General features: G+C 43.4%; 1 protein-coding gene across 2 annotated transcripts in view; it reads left to right on the top strand.

The window, feature by feature from the left end:
• The first annotated feature begins 6,419 nt into the window (after positions 1-6,419).
• Positions 6,420-14,371, top strand: part of phactr4a (phosphatase and actin regulator 4a) — a 39,836-nt gene continuing 31,884 nt past the window's right edge. The window contains exons 1-3 of one of the 2 annotated variants that reach the window (XM_030120626.1): positions 6,420-6,791; positions 7,363-7,500; positions 13,652-13,743. The gene's annotated coding sequence lies outside the window, so the exon portion shown is untranslated. Of the gene's footprint in view, positions 6,792-7,362; positions 7,501-13,651; positions 13,744-14,086; positions 14,277-14,371 lie in introns of those variants that run through there. The other variant, XM_030120627.1, reaches the window with a different exon arrangement.

Here is a 14,371-nt window from a genome sequence, read left to right as displayed (position 1 = left end):
TTGCTCCCATGTCTAAGCCCTTGCGGAGCCTGGTGGCAGACTCCACTCTCTCAGCTTTAATGCCAGTCATAAAAAGCTGCTATAATTAAACACAGTTGAGCGGGTGGGAGACCTCGTCCGGGTGGCGGAGGGTCGGACTGGGTTCACGCTAAAGGTCGCAGACGGGATCGCTTTTGTCTGACTTGGCCTTCGCGGCCTCCTCCAGTGCAGTTAGTCAGCAGAAAAAAGAAAACACGTTGAGACCGTCAGACTGGGAATGCGTCCGTCTGCTATTCTCACCGCGGGCAGCAGGGTCGCACCACGTGTTTACTTCCTCGCTGCAGCAAAAAACAAAGGGCTCATAAATGAACTGAACAGCTTCACTATCAGGTCTGGCATCTCGTGCCTTGTTCTTGGATAACTTTAAAAAAAAAAATGTCTGTGTTCCCTTCCTGTTTTTCCTATTAGATCCGGATGTAAATGGCAGAAAACTTCTTATGCGGTGGAAAGTTTGGAGCCGTGGTGATGAGAGACGCTCAGATCCAATCTGCTGGTGCAGAAGCAGAGTCTTTACCAGTCCAGCAGAGGGCAGACAGAACCAGGGCCTCTGAGAGAGGCCGGCCCACGCTCTGCACTTCAAACACCCAGGAGAGATCACAGTATTCAAACTTTTACTGCTTCTTCTGAAAAGATAAAAACACTTTTTGATCCCTCACACTTGAAAGCACATAATAAATCTGGAATGGATACGAAATAAATTTTACAGAGGGATTTTTTTTTTTTATTATTTACATCAAATTTCTGTCTACTTTGCCACTGAACCCATTTCATTGACTCGAACCTGAACATACTAAGCTTGTAGATTTTAAACTGGAGACCTCACTTTTTTTGGCATCTGTGACAGGCTACCTTTTTTAATTTATTTATTTTTCTGCACCTGCAATATTATATGATTGACAGATTTTTTGTTTTTTTTACACCTGAAGTAGAAATCTACTTTAGATGGCGAGACCGCAGAATAAGACTTGACAAATGTGCAAGGCAGCCATGTGAAGTTTGTCTTGTTTATCTATTTTGCATTGTTTAATTCATGTATGAGTGGGTAGAATAGAAGGAGATTTACTTGCGTTTGATATCACCTGTAACCAGTGTCGCATCTTCTTTTTTATCTAACTAAAGCCCTACAAGTTGAAAATGGGAATCTTTCTCAGTGCTTTGGGTGTGTGTTTACAGGACAACGGTGCTCAGAGCCAATGAAAATGCAAGTGTTTGAAAATGGATTCTAGGGAGGAACCTTTTGACAATGCTCGGCTCCTTTTCTTTGGAAACGGAGAAAATAATGCAACTTTTTTTTAAAATATTGGAACTGTGCATACTTACATAAGGTACATAAGGTAAGTAGTTCTTCTACACATGCTCAGCAGATGGACGATAACAGCAATGTTTCCCTCCAGAGGGCCAACGCACTAACTGCATCGTTTTCATGTATTTGGACATCATTTTCAAGGTATTGTCACATAAAGGCGAAACCTTTATGAAACAAAAACGCACGAACGCTTTCACTTGAATCGTGGTGTAAACAGGGATGTGCTGAGCTGACCTCACCTGCCGATCCGGCGATTCACGCATAAAGCACACACTCTCACACTCCGCTGCCCTTGTAGCACAGTTGCTGAAGTCTTATTTAAACATTTTCAGAAAACAAGAAAAATCCCAGCGACTAAAACGGCTGAGTCAATGAGGTGAGAGTTACTTTGTACTCCCCTGTCACACAGTGAACCAGTCACACTCACATTCACACTGAGGGGCAATTTAGGTCCACCAATCACTGCTCCACGGAGCATCCCCTTATGACAGCAAAATAAAAATAAAAATAATGTTAAGCCCATAAACACCGATCAGCACAACAGGCTGGATTTCAAAGGGGCCATTTGAAATTCTCTTTCAACAACTAAAGTTGGAGGCATAAATTTGTCAAAAGTTATCAGAATAAATTAAACCTTTGAGTCAGTGAACATCTTCATCAGTGTGATCTGACACGTCCACACCGTATAAAACCAAGTTAACAATCCCCATCAGCGCCATGGTGTGTCTGTTTTATAGCACAGAGCAGCCGCCGTGTTTACGGACTGAAATATCGGAGGACGACCCCGGCGGGGGTACTCTGGACTATTCCCGCCCAGGACGTAAACCCAGAGCCACCGCTAGTAAGGAATCTGGGCGCTGAGTGACCGTACGGCTTGTGTTGTACCATAAATCTATGAGACTCCACTGCTCACACAGATCTCTGAGATACTTGGTCTTTAAACGGCTGACGGCTGAGCTGGAGGCTAAATCCGCATTGCTCACAGCTCCGCCTTTCGAACCACTTTGGCGAGCCATCCAGGACTCCTGCTTTCGCTCACGCCGTGTTTCCACCGGACGCGGTGAACGCGACTGCATTCGCGCAAATGAAATCGCTGCTCTGTATTTGGCATGAAGAAGTGAGCTTCGGCTGCGGGCGAGGCGTCGGCATCGTTCTGGATGCATGCTACCCTACGGAGGCGGTATGAGCTCGGTGAGTTCCACTGTCTTCTGCAGGAGCTGCGCCTGGACGACGGCCGGTTCCAGCGCTACTTCAGGCCGACGCTGTGTTTCCACCAGCAGCGGTGAACAAAAGAAATCGCGCTCGCCGTGGCATCACACCAACAACTGCATGCCCTACATCAGTACGTCCATGACAGCCTCCTGGCTGATAGACTGTCCTGGCGCAAATTCGCTTGAAAAGTTTAATTATTTCAACTTGAGAGACGAGCGTCGAGCGATGAAGCGGCCGATGGCGATCCTCGGGCGGGGAGCGGCCAGGGGGGTTCTCACCTCGGTGTGGGGATCTCCCCGGTCTGGCGGGGCTGGGGGGCCGGGTGCTGACAGGCCAGTAGTCGTTATCGCTGGAAACCTACGACTTCTCTTGGTGTGGACGACCTCAGTGGTGGTGTTCTCCATGGTTTCAGCGCCATGTCTCTGTACTGTTAGCAGCAGTAGTAGGAGAGTGTGTGTATATGATGACAGTGAAGGTGTGGCTGTGTGTGTTTTACTGTATTACACGTTTTTATTGTATGTTTGTTTTAAATATTGCGAAGCACTTTGCGTTGTTCAATATGAAAAACATTATACAAATAAAGCTTCGATTTGATGTGTCCTTCGAAGTGGATGGAATGAGGTTTTAATTTATGTTATATGGATTGATTTTATCCATCTTATATTTAGTGTGGCTGTAAAGCACTCTGAATCTGAACCGGCCTTGTCTTGCCAAATCAAATCAAATCAAATAAAGTTGCATAAACTTTGAAAGTAAAGCATACACTTGTTCATAATCAGAACTGATCAGCCTGCAAACCTTCAAATCACTGCGTGCACGTGTCTGCAGATGTGAAAACATTTGCTCCAGGCTAATTTCATAAGTCAAGCTGGTACTATGACTCATGAAAACACTGCAATAAGCAGCGGTGTGAAAACAATACTTCAACGCTGAATAAAAACCCATCAGCACGATAACGTCCATTAAGAGCCAATTGAGATTTTTAAAATCTTTTTTGATTGAATTACTGAAGTTTGAAGCATTATTAAACAACACTGGATGCATTTGACTCTTCTGCAGAGTATAAAAACACAAACAATCAGTTTAGTAATGTCAAAATAACATTGGTGTCTCGGCCACATCTCACTCCTCACACTACCTCCAAACGTTCACCAGCGTTCCAGTGAAAGTGAGTGCAGGTGTGCAAAAATCAAAGTTTACAGAGTGAGAAGGGAAATGGCCGTCTCACACCCACATGCATCTGGATAGAGAAGCATAACATACCAGGCAAGATGGCTCTGGCTTGAACACCCAGTACAGGTTCTTTTGATGGTTTGTTTTCCTGCGTGACCACGCCCATTTTCTGCGTCAGCTGTTTGACAGTTATTGTTTATGTGTGAAAACTCCAGGCTTGATTGTACTTCTTTTATTTTTCCGTGTAAAGTGACTCAGAGATCAACGTCAGCTGTCAGCAGGTTGCTGGAACTTTTGTTTGTGCTTGTTGTCTAACCATGGTGTCGTGCAGATCTGGATGAACTCTTCCTATTCTGATATTTCTTACAGGATTTGTTGTTAATTGCCTGCCAAAATAAGGCTTTGCACACAGCTGAAAAACTGTTCCCATTGGATTCCATGTTTAATTGAGGTATTTTGAACCTCCTGTTCTCACAGTGCAGCGCCTAAGGTGAAGATTTTACTTTGTATTCTTGTAATACGACTCCTCATCTTTCAAAATCAAGGTGGAACACTTCCTCGATTTTTTTCTACGACTGGAAATGCAAGTTTGGTGCAATCTTGATTGCAAAAATTGCTCCTGACTGACGGATATATACTGTATATTTGGGATATATTTAAATGTAAATCTGATGATGAAGAAGCAATTTTATTTCTGAACAAAGAAGTCATTGATTACAGGTTTCATAATTAAACTTCACAATCTCAGTATGATAGTAGTTAATTCAAGATGATGCCCAAAATGGCCACAGATGACTACAACTGCACACTGATTGATCATATAATAGCTCCATATGACCTGTTTTATTACTTTTTTTAATCATTAGTGATGTGAAAAGTAAACATTGCACTGGATTTGGACCATTGATTTGAACCATTAAGAGATCAAACATGTGAAAATTACCCTCATCTTGAGGCAGGTTTGATTGGCCAGACACACCACTCAATTTGAACATTTCTCAAACAACAGAAGCTCAATCTGCGTCCACACTATATGACAGACCGATATCTAGAGAATGAACAATCCCAATGTGAAAGAAGTTTCATCCTCCTTTCAGCGCTCGTAAACATATTCTGCCAAAGACTCTTTTACACTAAACAACTTTGTGATACCCAAAATACCCAATCCCACAATCCACAGTATAATTATCTCTGACGATTTACCTGGTCCCATGCTTAGATGGCTCTTCAACACCCGATTGCTGGAAGATAAACTATTTTTAAATTATATGGTTATGATATGGCAAAATATAGTTATTATCCAACATAACAGCATGAGCCTGATGGAAAAGAGATGAAGCGTAAATGTCATATACAGCTCATAAAAGACAGTAAGAGAGAAAAACAGAACACAGACGAGAAGGAGAGGTGAAGAGACGACCTGCTTGATGCTCATTCTCACACCAACTCAGGAATCAGGGAACTGCTCAAAACCAAGCATGAATCAAACAATATAATCAACAAAATGATAATAAAATCAACAAATTCCTTCCAAATCAATTGAAACGATGGACAGAAAAATCAGTCAGTGCATCATGTAACACAGAAATCAGTTGAAATAGATAAACACTTCTAGATTTTATGACACAAACCTTTATGATCCAGATCACATTATCACCCCATAGAAGCTGACGAGCGTCAAAGGAATGCCTAACTACAAAAACTGTGTTATTACCAAAAAGTAATGTAAGGTGCAAATTAACGATGAGAATAAGAAATAGTGCAAATCGCAATCAGAATAATAATAGAAAACCAAAATAGAAAGATCTAACTGTATGTACAACATAAATCTTAAAATATAACAGAAACTATAATATATACAAATATGTACAAATATGTACTTAGTGCAGCAGAGTGAATGGTTTATAAAGTGTCATTGATTTCTTATGGGGGTTAAAAAGTGACCATGGTTGCAGGATATTATGTCCAGGGTTATTGCACGTATTCTGTACAGTAGAGTTGTACAGTCTGATGAAGGGCCTGCGCTTTCCTGCACTGACGGCGTCTCAGTCGGCCACTGAGGGAGCTGCTGAGCTCCTCTACCATCCGGTGCAGTGGCACCTCTCACCCACATCTTCCACAGAGTCCAGTGGGCGGCCCGGGACAGAGCTGGCCCTCCTGACCAGCTGGTTGAGTCTCTTCTATCTAGTATTAGAGTTCACTTATTTTATTAATTCTCCCTTTATTTCATTTTTTTAACTTCTACTTTTATGCCTTTCATGGCTTCCCCCCATCATTTTAATGTATTTTCTCGTTAAACACTATAAATTGTCTTATTGTGTCTGAATAGTGTGATTGAAATAAATATGACTGGCCTTGTCTTAACTTGCCTCTCTAAATAAATAAAATAAAAAAATACAAAAGCTAAAGATTTGATAGTAATTTAGATGCCTTCATATCAAATAACAAATAAAACAAACTAGTCCTCTCTAAAGACATAGAAACACAACCCAGGACATTTAAACCATCTTCAGGCTGTTTCTTGGCCTTATCTGCACGTCCCGTGTTGGTCCGCGGGCCGTGTGTTTGCCCCCCGTGATTTAACCCCCGTGATTTAACCCCTTCACCACCAAACCACAACAACCCCAAAACACCGCGGTCACGTGGTTTCTGAGGTGTGCGCGCAGTGCGCATGCGCAGAACTCTAATCCTCCTCCCAGCCAAGTTACCGTGCGACACCTTTGGACTGGCGAAGTGTGGGGAAACGCTGGTACTCGCTGCTTTTTTAACGCGTGTCCCGTCAGCCGGAGCGGTGTCCGGACGATGCAGCTGTGCCGCAGCGGCCCACGGACGTTTTTAAAAGTTCCATTTTGAGGGTTGAGCTCGGGTCCGGGGAGGGAGGTGGAGTGGAGCTAGTTCCGCCTCGTCTGGGTGATGGACAGCAGCCGCGACAAGTGTCAAAACTAACCACCGCTCCGACGCGAACAAGGAAAAAAAAAAAAAAAAAAAAGAAACAGGCTGAGGAACTCCGTCTGCGGCGTCTCCACACAGGTGAAGCGGGTCACTGTGGGGGGGAAAAGAGGTGAGAAAACTTTGTTCACCATGTTTCTGCGTTAGCAAACAAAGCTAAAGCTACAGTAGCCACCTGTTGCTGCCTCCTGCTTTAACCTCAGCGCGAGGATTAGCATCGCACACACAGCCACCGAGATCTGTTTAACTGACAAATCGAACTTTATGAGGAGAAAAAACATGAAAGAATAGGATAGAAACAATATGATCGAGTGTATTGAAGTCGTTGAGAGTGTAGACTTTTCTGAGTCACTACCTGTGCCGTGGTGTACCTGTCTGCTAGCTCCTGGTTGAACATCCGGGAGCAAACCATCAAAAATAAGTTTCTGGTCATTCTTATTTAAGTTTATATTGATCTGATTAACTCTTAATAACACATTAAAACCTGTTGCTGTGGGTTTTGCTCGTGTTTTTATGTGTATCAGAGCTCTTAAGGTGTCTCAGGTGTCATATTATAAGGTGATACCAGCAGGACCCGGATGAAGCTTCAGGTGTGAATTATTTCTCTCTCTCTCTCTCTCTCTCTCTCTCTCTCTCTCTCTCTCTCTCTCTCTCTCTCTCATTCCTCTGCATTCCTGTCACAGGCCTGTCTACTTGTTCTGACAGGCAGCCGGGCTGGAGGCAGAGATCTACGCCCTGCTGGGACTGCACAGGCTCAGAAACGAGACAAAAGGAAACTGCACTTTATTGTATTTGTTCTCGATCGGCTGCATTGTGATCAGGTCAGTCATGCTCCTCTCATCTCTCCCTCTCTCTCGCTTTCCCTCCCTCCCTCCCTCTTGTGCAGAAAGTCTGTGCATGTGTTTGCAAGGGTTTGTAGGTATTTTGGACGGTGGGAAAGGCAGACCTAACCTTGTTTACCAGGCCACAGGGAGGGTTGATGTTTAACTTGAAGCCAAGGAAAATAGCTCGCTAAATCAAGCACTCTGGAGTGGGTCGATCTAGTTTAAAACACACTAGATATGCTGTGCGAGTGGTTTTCTGCTGTCCTAGCTTTCTGTGGCGATCACAGATCTTATCTGAAAATGGCAGAACTGGTATGATCACTCTGTGACAACCGTGCATAAAGGTGCATATTTAGGGGCTCTTGCCGCTGTGATAACTTGTACACTATTGTGTTTTAGTGTTTGACTGTTAAACACAATACAACATTTTCATGATTTTTTTTAGGAATCAGATGTTCTCCCCCTATTTTCTATCAAAAATAGGCAGAGACCATCATTAAAAACTTGTGAGCACATATTATCTGGAATGATTTATAATGTTCTTGTTGTGTTTGAAACTTAGTTTTCCACTGAATTCATCATTATGTTTCAAGTTTGTGTTGTTTAAAGCTTAATATTTTTCATCCACGCTGCGTATTTGATTTAGTTTGGAAGTTTTTTGGTCTGCCATGATAGTGAACTGAACACTTCTACTGGGTGTTGTAGAGTTTTTTCGTAACACTAGTACATTGTTTAGTATTTTTTGTGACATTTTAAGGACCAACAAGTCAGTGATTAATCCAGGAAATAGCTGATGCATTGATAAGGATGATGTTTGTGGATAGATAACAGTGTATCTCAAAAGCACAGAAATAACATGAAATTTATTTTAAAAATGTGTTTTTTATGCGAATACAAGAGAAGGATTGGAACATATTTTCAAAGCTGCACAGAAGTGTGATTTTATTAGAGGAGAAATGCTAAATTTTGTTATTTTTGACCCACGCTACCTGAATTCAGTATTTTGATTCTTGTAAGTTTTTTTTTCCTATTTTTTTCCTTCTAAATAAAGTAAATCAAGATAGTTAAAAGAATGATGGAAATAAATTTAAATTCTTTGCATAACAAGTTGGATATCCACGAATTATTCCTCATTTTAGGATTAATATATTTAATTCTTTTTGGCACTTTCTGTTAAAAAAACAATCAAATCTGTCACAGATAATGTGAATCTGGTTAGAAAATATCTGAGGTCCACAGAACATTTTGTGCAACATTCTGCTACTTCTTCTCTGGTCAATTTTGAGAATATTTGTATAGGTATTGAGAAAAAAACAGACATAGTTTCAATGTTTCTAGTGGGATGTACTGAGTTTGCTCTCTCTGGAGTGAACTGCATTAGTGTGCTTGGCTTCAGGCTCTGCAGAATGAACTTGGCACAATGGGTGATTGTGCTCCTCGGGCCTCCACGCAGCTCTTTATCCGATGAACTGGGAGTTCTTAATGAGCTAATTGGGAGCTTACAATGAACAAACAGTGCTGTGTGGAAGTTTCTGAACTTCCAGCTGATTTTAAGCGGTGGCTGGAATAGCATAACCTGAGACACACACGGATATATCTAAAGAGGAAACTGTACTTCAGCAGGTTTCCTTCAGGTTGTTGGACTTTGGTATGGATTGGATTTTATATTCATGCCATTAATCACCGCGAACTGAGCGGCGGTGCTGAGCTGTTCCAAGTCTGGACGTGCAGCATTTTTCAAATTTACATACATTTGCATTCATTCATTCGGTGGCAGACACTTTTGTCACAGATTAGATGCAGTGTGAGCTTCAGGAGATAAAGTGCCCAAACACCCATCCTCCAGATTCAAGGGGAGCTCTGAGGCTGGTATGAAGTTTTCCCGTTTTAATCCACAAGCATGTCGACAACAAGGTGCCGTCAACATGGCAGCTGCTGAAATTGCATTTTATCAACGGTTAATACTTTAAACAGTGTTACACTCCTGCAGTAGATCCTAGTGTTGTTGTCAAGACCCAGACCAGAGCATCCCAAGACCAAGGCCTTAAAGAGACTGAGGCAAGACCAAGGCAGAACCAAGGCTTTGAGGGGCCAGAACTGAGTCAAGACCATGACATTAAGGGACCACGGCTGAGACTGAATCAAGACCAAAACTTTCAAGACTCAAGACACAACTAAGATTTTAAAGGGCAAGGACTGAGTCAAGACCAAGACATTAAAGGAGCATTAAAGGGGCGGAGACCGGCTCAAGACCGAGACCAGAACATCTTGATACTGACCCCTCGTGCACACTGGATGCGTTCCTGCTGCAATCCGGCTCCGGTCCGGTAGACCGCAGCACTGTGATTCACACCGCCTGCGGTGTCTCTACAGTCCGCTGGAGAAGGTTGCCAGATCTGTCGTTATCCCCCGTAGACAATATGAAACCCGTTTTACTCACTAGAAAGCAGCCCAAACCGCCATCTCGGTTGAAAATGCACGTTAAAACCGTATTTGTATGATAAAAAACACGTCATAAACACATAATCATTTCATCAACACGTCCGATGTGTTAAAAAAAGACGCTTGATTTGGAACAAATCCGCCCAATCTGGCAACACGGAGCTGCTCCGGTCACAGAGCTGTTTTGAGCCATTTTGGTGTCATTTGACTTTTCAGCAGTGACGAAGTACAAAACCGTTCATTCTCCTAATGCGTATAATGACTACATCACGTTGTTTGTTCTATATTCTACCAGAAGAAGTAAAAAAATAGAATATTAAGGCAAAAACACGGCACAGATTTTATTTTGAAGTCACTTATTTTGGAACACGTATCGCGTTTCCTTCCAGCACCCAACTTTCTTCGGTCTGAATTGACGCGGTAGGGCTGCGGCATCCGGAAAAATAGGATCTTCGCGGAAAGAGACCGGAGCTCCGCAGAGACTCCGGAGCCGGACTGTGGCCGGTGTGCACCACAGCATTGATTTTAATGACTATGGATCAGCTGTCCGGACCGCGGCTGTTCTGCAGCCGGACCACATCCAGTGTGCATCGGGGGGTGAGTCAAGGCCATGATTTTAAGAGGAAAAAAAAACAAACTAAGGCCAAGACCACAGCCTCCCAAGACGAAGATATTAAAGGTCTGAGACCGAGTCAAAGACTGAGACTTTAAGGTGCCAAGACTGAGGCAAGACCAAGGCAGGACCAAGACTTTTAGGGGCCAAGACCAGCTCAAGACTGAGACCAGAGCATCCTGAGACTGAGTCAAGACCATGATTTTAAATGGGTCTGGATGGAGTCGAAACTAAAACAAGAGCGTCTCAACACCAAGACTATGCTTTTAAGAGGCCGAGACCTAGACTTCAAGCAGCTGAGACCTTAAAGCCCTTGAAAATGTGATCTTGAGTCCTACAACACTGGTAGCTGCACATTTACCAGGCGTTTTGTGGAGCACAGCTTTTAATTAAATATAGTGGGACACGAGGGGTGAGGACTGACCCAATTATTGAGAGAACGTGGAAACTGCCCCTCCCCCCTTAATAATCATAATGCCTTTTTATGTAGCTTAATAATGATTCATGAAAGCACATCATTCAATCCGACAGATCTACTCACTTTCAATGGGGATCGTTTATTTTTTTTTACACTCTTGACTTGACTATCCTGAAATCAATTTTATTAATTCGCCAAATAATTTATCCTCCGGGAACATTTCTGGTTAAGATCACTATGACCTGTAAATGCTGCCGAGCGACTTTCTCCTTTGCTACAGGTCTTACAGGACTAAGGACATGTCAGACATTTTTATTAGGACTGCAGGATGAATCGATAATTCACATCACCGGCAGCAGTGACCAAGCTGCACGTCGGCATATGTTGAAGAAGGAGTTAAGTCTGGAAATAAGTGGATCCAAGGGGTGAAAGAACACAGTTATAAATTCTAAAATGCCAATATAACACACTCAAGCGTTTGTGTTTTCAGCTTTATTACGATGGGAACACAGCAGCCTTGTATAATTGCATAGTTGCATAAGTAAGAGTCTCTGAGTGTCCATTTATAATCCAGGGAGCACCAGAAGGGGCCCCATTAGGAAGTGCATTGACAGTTTCTTTTTGTTTATTGGCCCCCAAAGACTGAAAAAGCATGCCGACTCTCTGGAGAACCAGCAGCGTATTAGTCTGACAGAAGCTCAAACAAGTCATGAAACAGGTTTGAGGTTTTTTTTTCGCAGAATGGATTCAGGCTCCTCCGTCACAAAGCGTGCCCAATATTGTTTCATTCTCGGAGGTATTTATTGTAGCGAACCAGGCCTGATCACTCGCTCCCATTTCACAGATAAAAAGGTCTACTATAGTCATGTGAAAGTGCTGAAATACCACAAGCTAGATCCGATTACCGAACCTGAAAATCTGGCTCCTGCTGTACTTTAAACCTGCACCGCATTTTTTTTTTTCTTTTTTCTTTTTTCCTGCCGTCGGTCCATGTGGGGCTGAATCGGAGGCGAGGCCGTGTCCCCGTCAAGTAGTGACAGCACTGGGGGTGTGTGTGTGTGGAGGCCTCCGGCGCGCCGCCGTGCACGTGCACGTGCGCTCACCCGTCGCAGGGTTACCTGAGAGTGCAGCAGGACTTTATCTCCTGAATTATTTGTACGTATCAGCCGGTTGGATATGCTGCATAATACATGATGAAGCTGTGTTTTTGTTTTTTTTTTTGTTTTTTTTTCCCTCTCAAGAAGCGAGCAGACTAAATCAAGTTCTAATCACTTTTAAATAGCTTGCGATTTGATAGATTATGCGATTAGTAATCAGCAGCATCCATTTATTTAAACGACTGCGTTAAATGAATCTGACGTTTCACGGTTGTGCCCTAAATTATCTTTGCTCCTCTGCACAAAACGTAAACAAGTGTGTGTTTTGCCAGTACAGTGCTCAGGCCTTGTTTACGTTGTGTTTCAAGAGAAAACACGCAATTTTTGCTTTTTTAAAGTAGTAATAGTCGACTACGTGGAGCCCGTACTGACTGGTTGGCTGTTTTTCCACTGTTCAAGTAGAAACATTTAATGAGCGTGTGTTTCTATAAATTAAGGTCTCGTAATTAACATTGAAACCTCTCTATTATCTATGATGTATGGCGCTCTCTCTCGTCACGTGAGTGTAGATTAAATAACCTGATGATCGTGGCTGCAGCTGGAGCTGATGGGTTGAGGAGAATGGGAACGATCATTAAACGTGAATCATTATGTTTACATTCATGCGTTCATTACCAAACACGCGAAACAAACGCGACCCGTGAATTATTCAAAATACAATTATCAATTCACGTCTTACACATATATACCATACATTAAAAAAAAGTAGTGAGAGGAACTTATTTAAGCAGTAAAGAATTTATCTGAGAGATAAAGTTATAAAGTTTGAAACATAAAAAACTGTCCGAGTGACCTGTAGATCTGTGCTTCAGTTGGACGCTTGCCATGACCGCTCCTGTTCTGTTTTGATCCTCTTTATTGTGGGTGTAACCTTTTTAATGTGTCGTCAGCACTCGCAGCCCTTTGTGTTTGGTAAAGTAGGGCACATAGCAGCTTCATCGATCTCCTGAGTCCCAGGAAAAAGTGTCAGATTAAGACTTTTTATTCAAAAACCCAGACAGTCTGTCAACCTGGCCGAGCAGCGTTTCATAGGAACTTGTAGAAAACACGTCAGTAATGAAGATCTTATTGTTGATGACTGAGTTTTATTTAAAGAGCAGTTTTGGAAAACCCAAGCACGAAAGCAGTCGAGCGGCGGCGGCGCCGTACAGTGCAGGTCTGAATATGTGCGCAGTGTGTTTCTGGTGTGTACATTACAACCTCAGACCTGTCGGACCAGTCGGACTGAACCAAAGCTGACCAGGCGGCGGGGGGGAGGGGGGAGGGGGGCGGGTTCGGCCTCCTTCCTCCTGCTGCTCCAGTTTAAAGCTCAATTCTTCTTGTTTTGAAGGTTGAAACAATACTTCTCTTCATGTTTTTGTGATGATCACCAAAGGATCGATTAATGCTGCAAATTAAAGAGCAGCTCACTCAGCAGGGTTTCTTTTTTTTTTTTTTTTTTTTATCCCTGTAGAGAAGCTAGAAGGAAGTTGACGATGTGTCATCCTGATTCATGCGCCTGCATGTTTTTCCTTTCAGGAGTGATCACTCTGCTAGGAAGGAATCCTGCTGGAACCAGAAGACGCCGGCAGTCTGCAGTTCTGATCGGTGATCAATGGTTTTCAGTCAAGGTAAGCTGAGCCCCCCCCCCCCCCCCCCCCCCCCCCCCCCTGCTGGGCCCACTCAGTGTCACGGGTCGGGTCGAACCAACTCGCTCTCCGGAGGCTCTTGTACATTCCAAAGTTCAGCTGTGATATGAAGCCACGCCTCCGCCGACGTCACCTCCTCGCCGCAGCCGCCCGCCGCCTCCGACCAATCGCACGCAGAGCTGCGCTTCGAAATAAACACAGAGTCAGCTTGTTGTTGTTTAGTCGCCCTCATCGCCCGGCTCCTCCCCCTCCCCCCTCACCTGCGAGGACTTTGACATTTGTGAGTTAGCAGCTAGATCCCGTCGTTGAGCGCAGTTGGTTTGAATTCCTCCTCATCGAGGCGTCTCCCGTTTCCATGTACAGTACGCCTCAGTCTGGACTTTGGTTTTTTTAAAACTCGCTGCGGTCCCAGATAACGGCGACCCGTCTGCCTGCGGCGTTTCGTGGACCAGCTTGTAAGGAGGAGAAAGCCCGTTCTGCCGTTTCATGGAGTGAAACTGGACCTAATGAGGCTGGTAAAGAAACCCTCGTCGTCTTCGTGAAGTCAGAACTTCTAACAAAAATCAGCTGGAAAAGTAAAAACTATGATTAATTACACTTACATTTATAC

The sequence above is a fragment of the Salarias fasciatus genome, chromosome 22, assembly GCF_902148845.1.
Source record: "Salarias fasciatus chromosome 22, fSalaFa1.1, whole genome shotgun sequence".
Lineage (NCBI taxonomy): Eukaryota > Metazoa > Chordata > Actinopteri > Blenniiformes > Blenniidae > Salarias > Salarias fasciatus.
The sequence above is the reverse complement of the archived record's forward strand: the minus strand, read 5'-3'. Positions and strand labels throughout refer to the sequence as shown.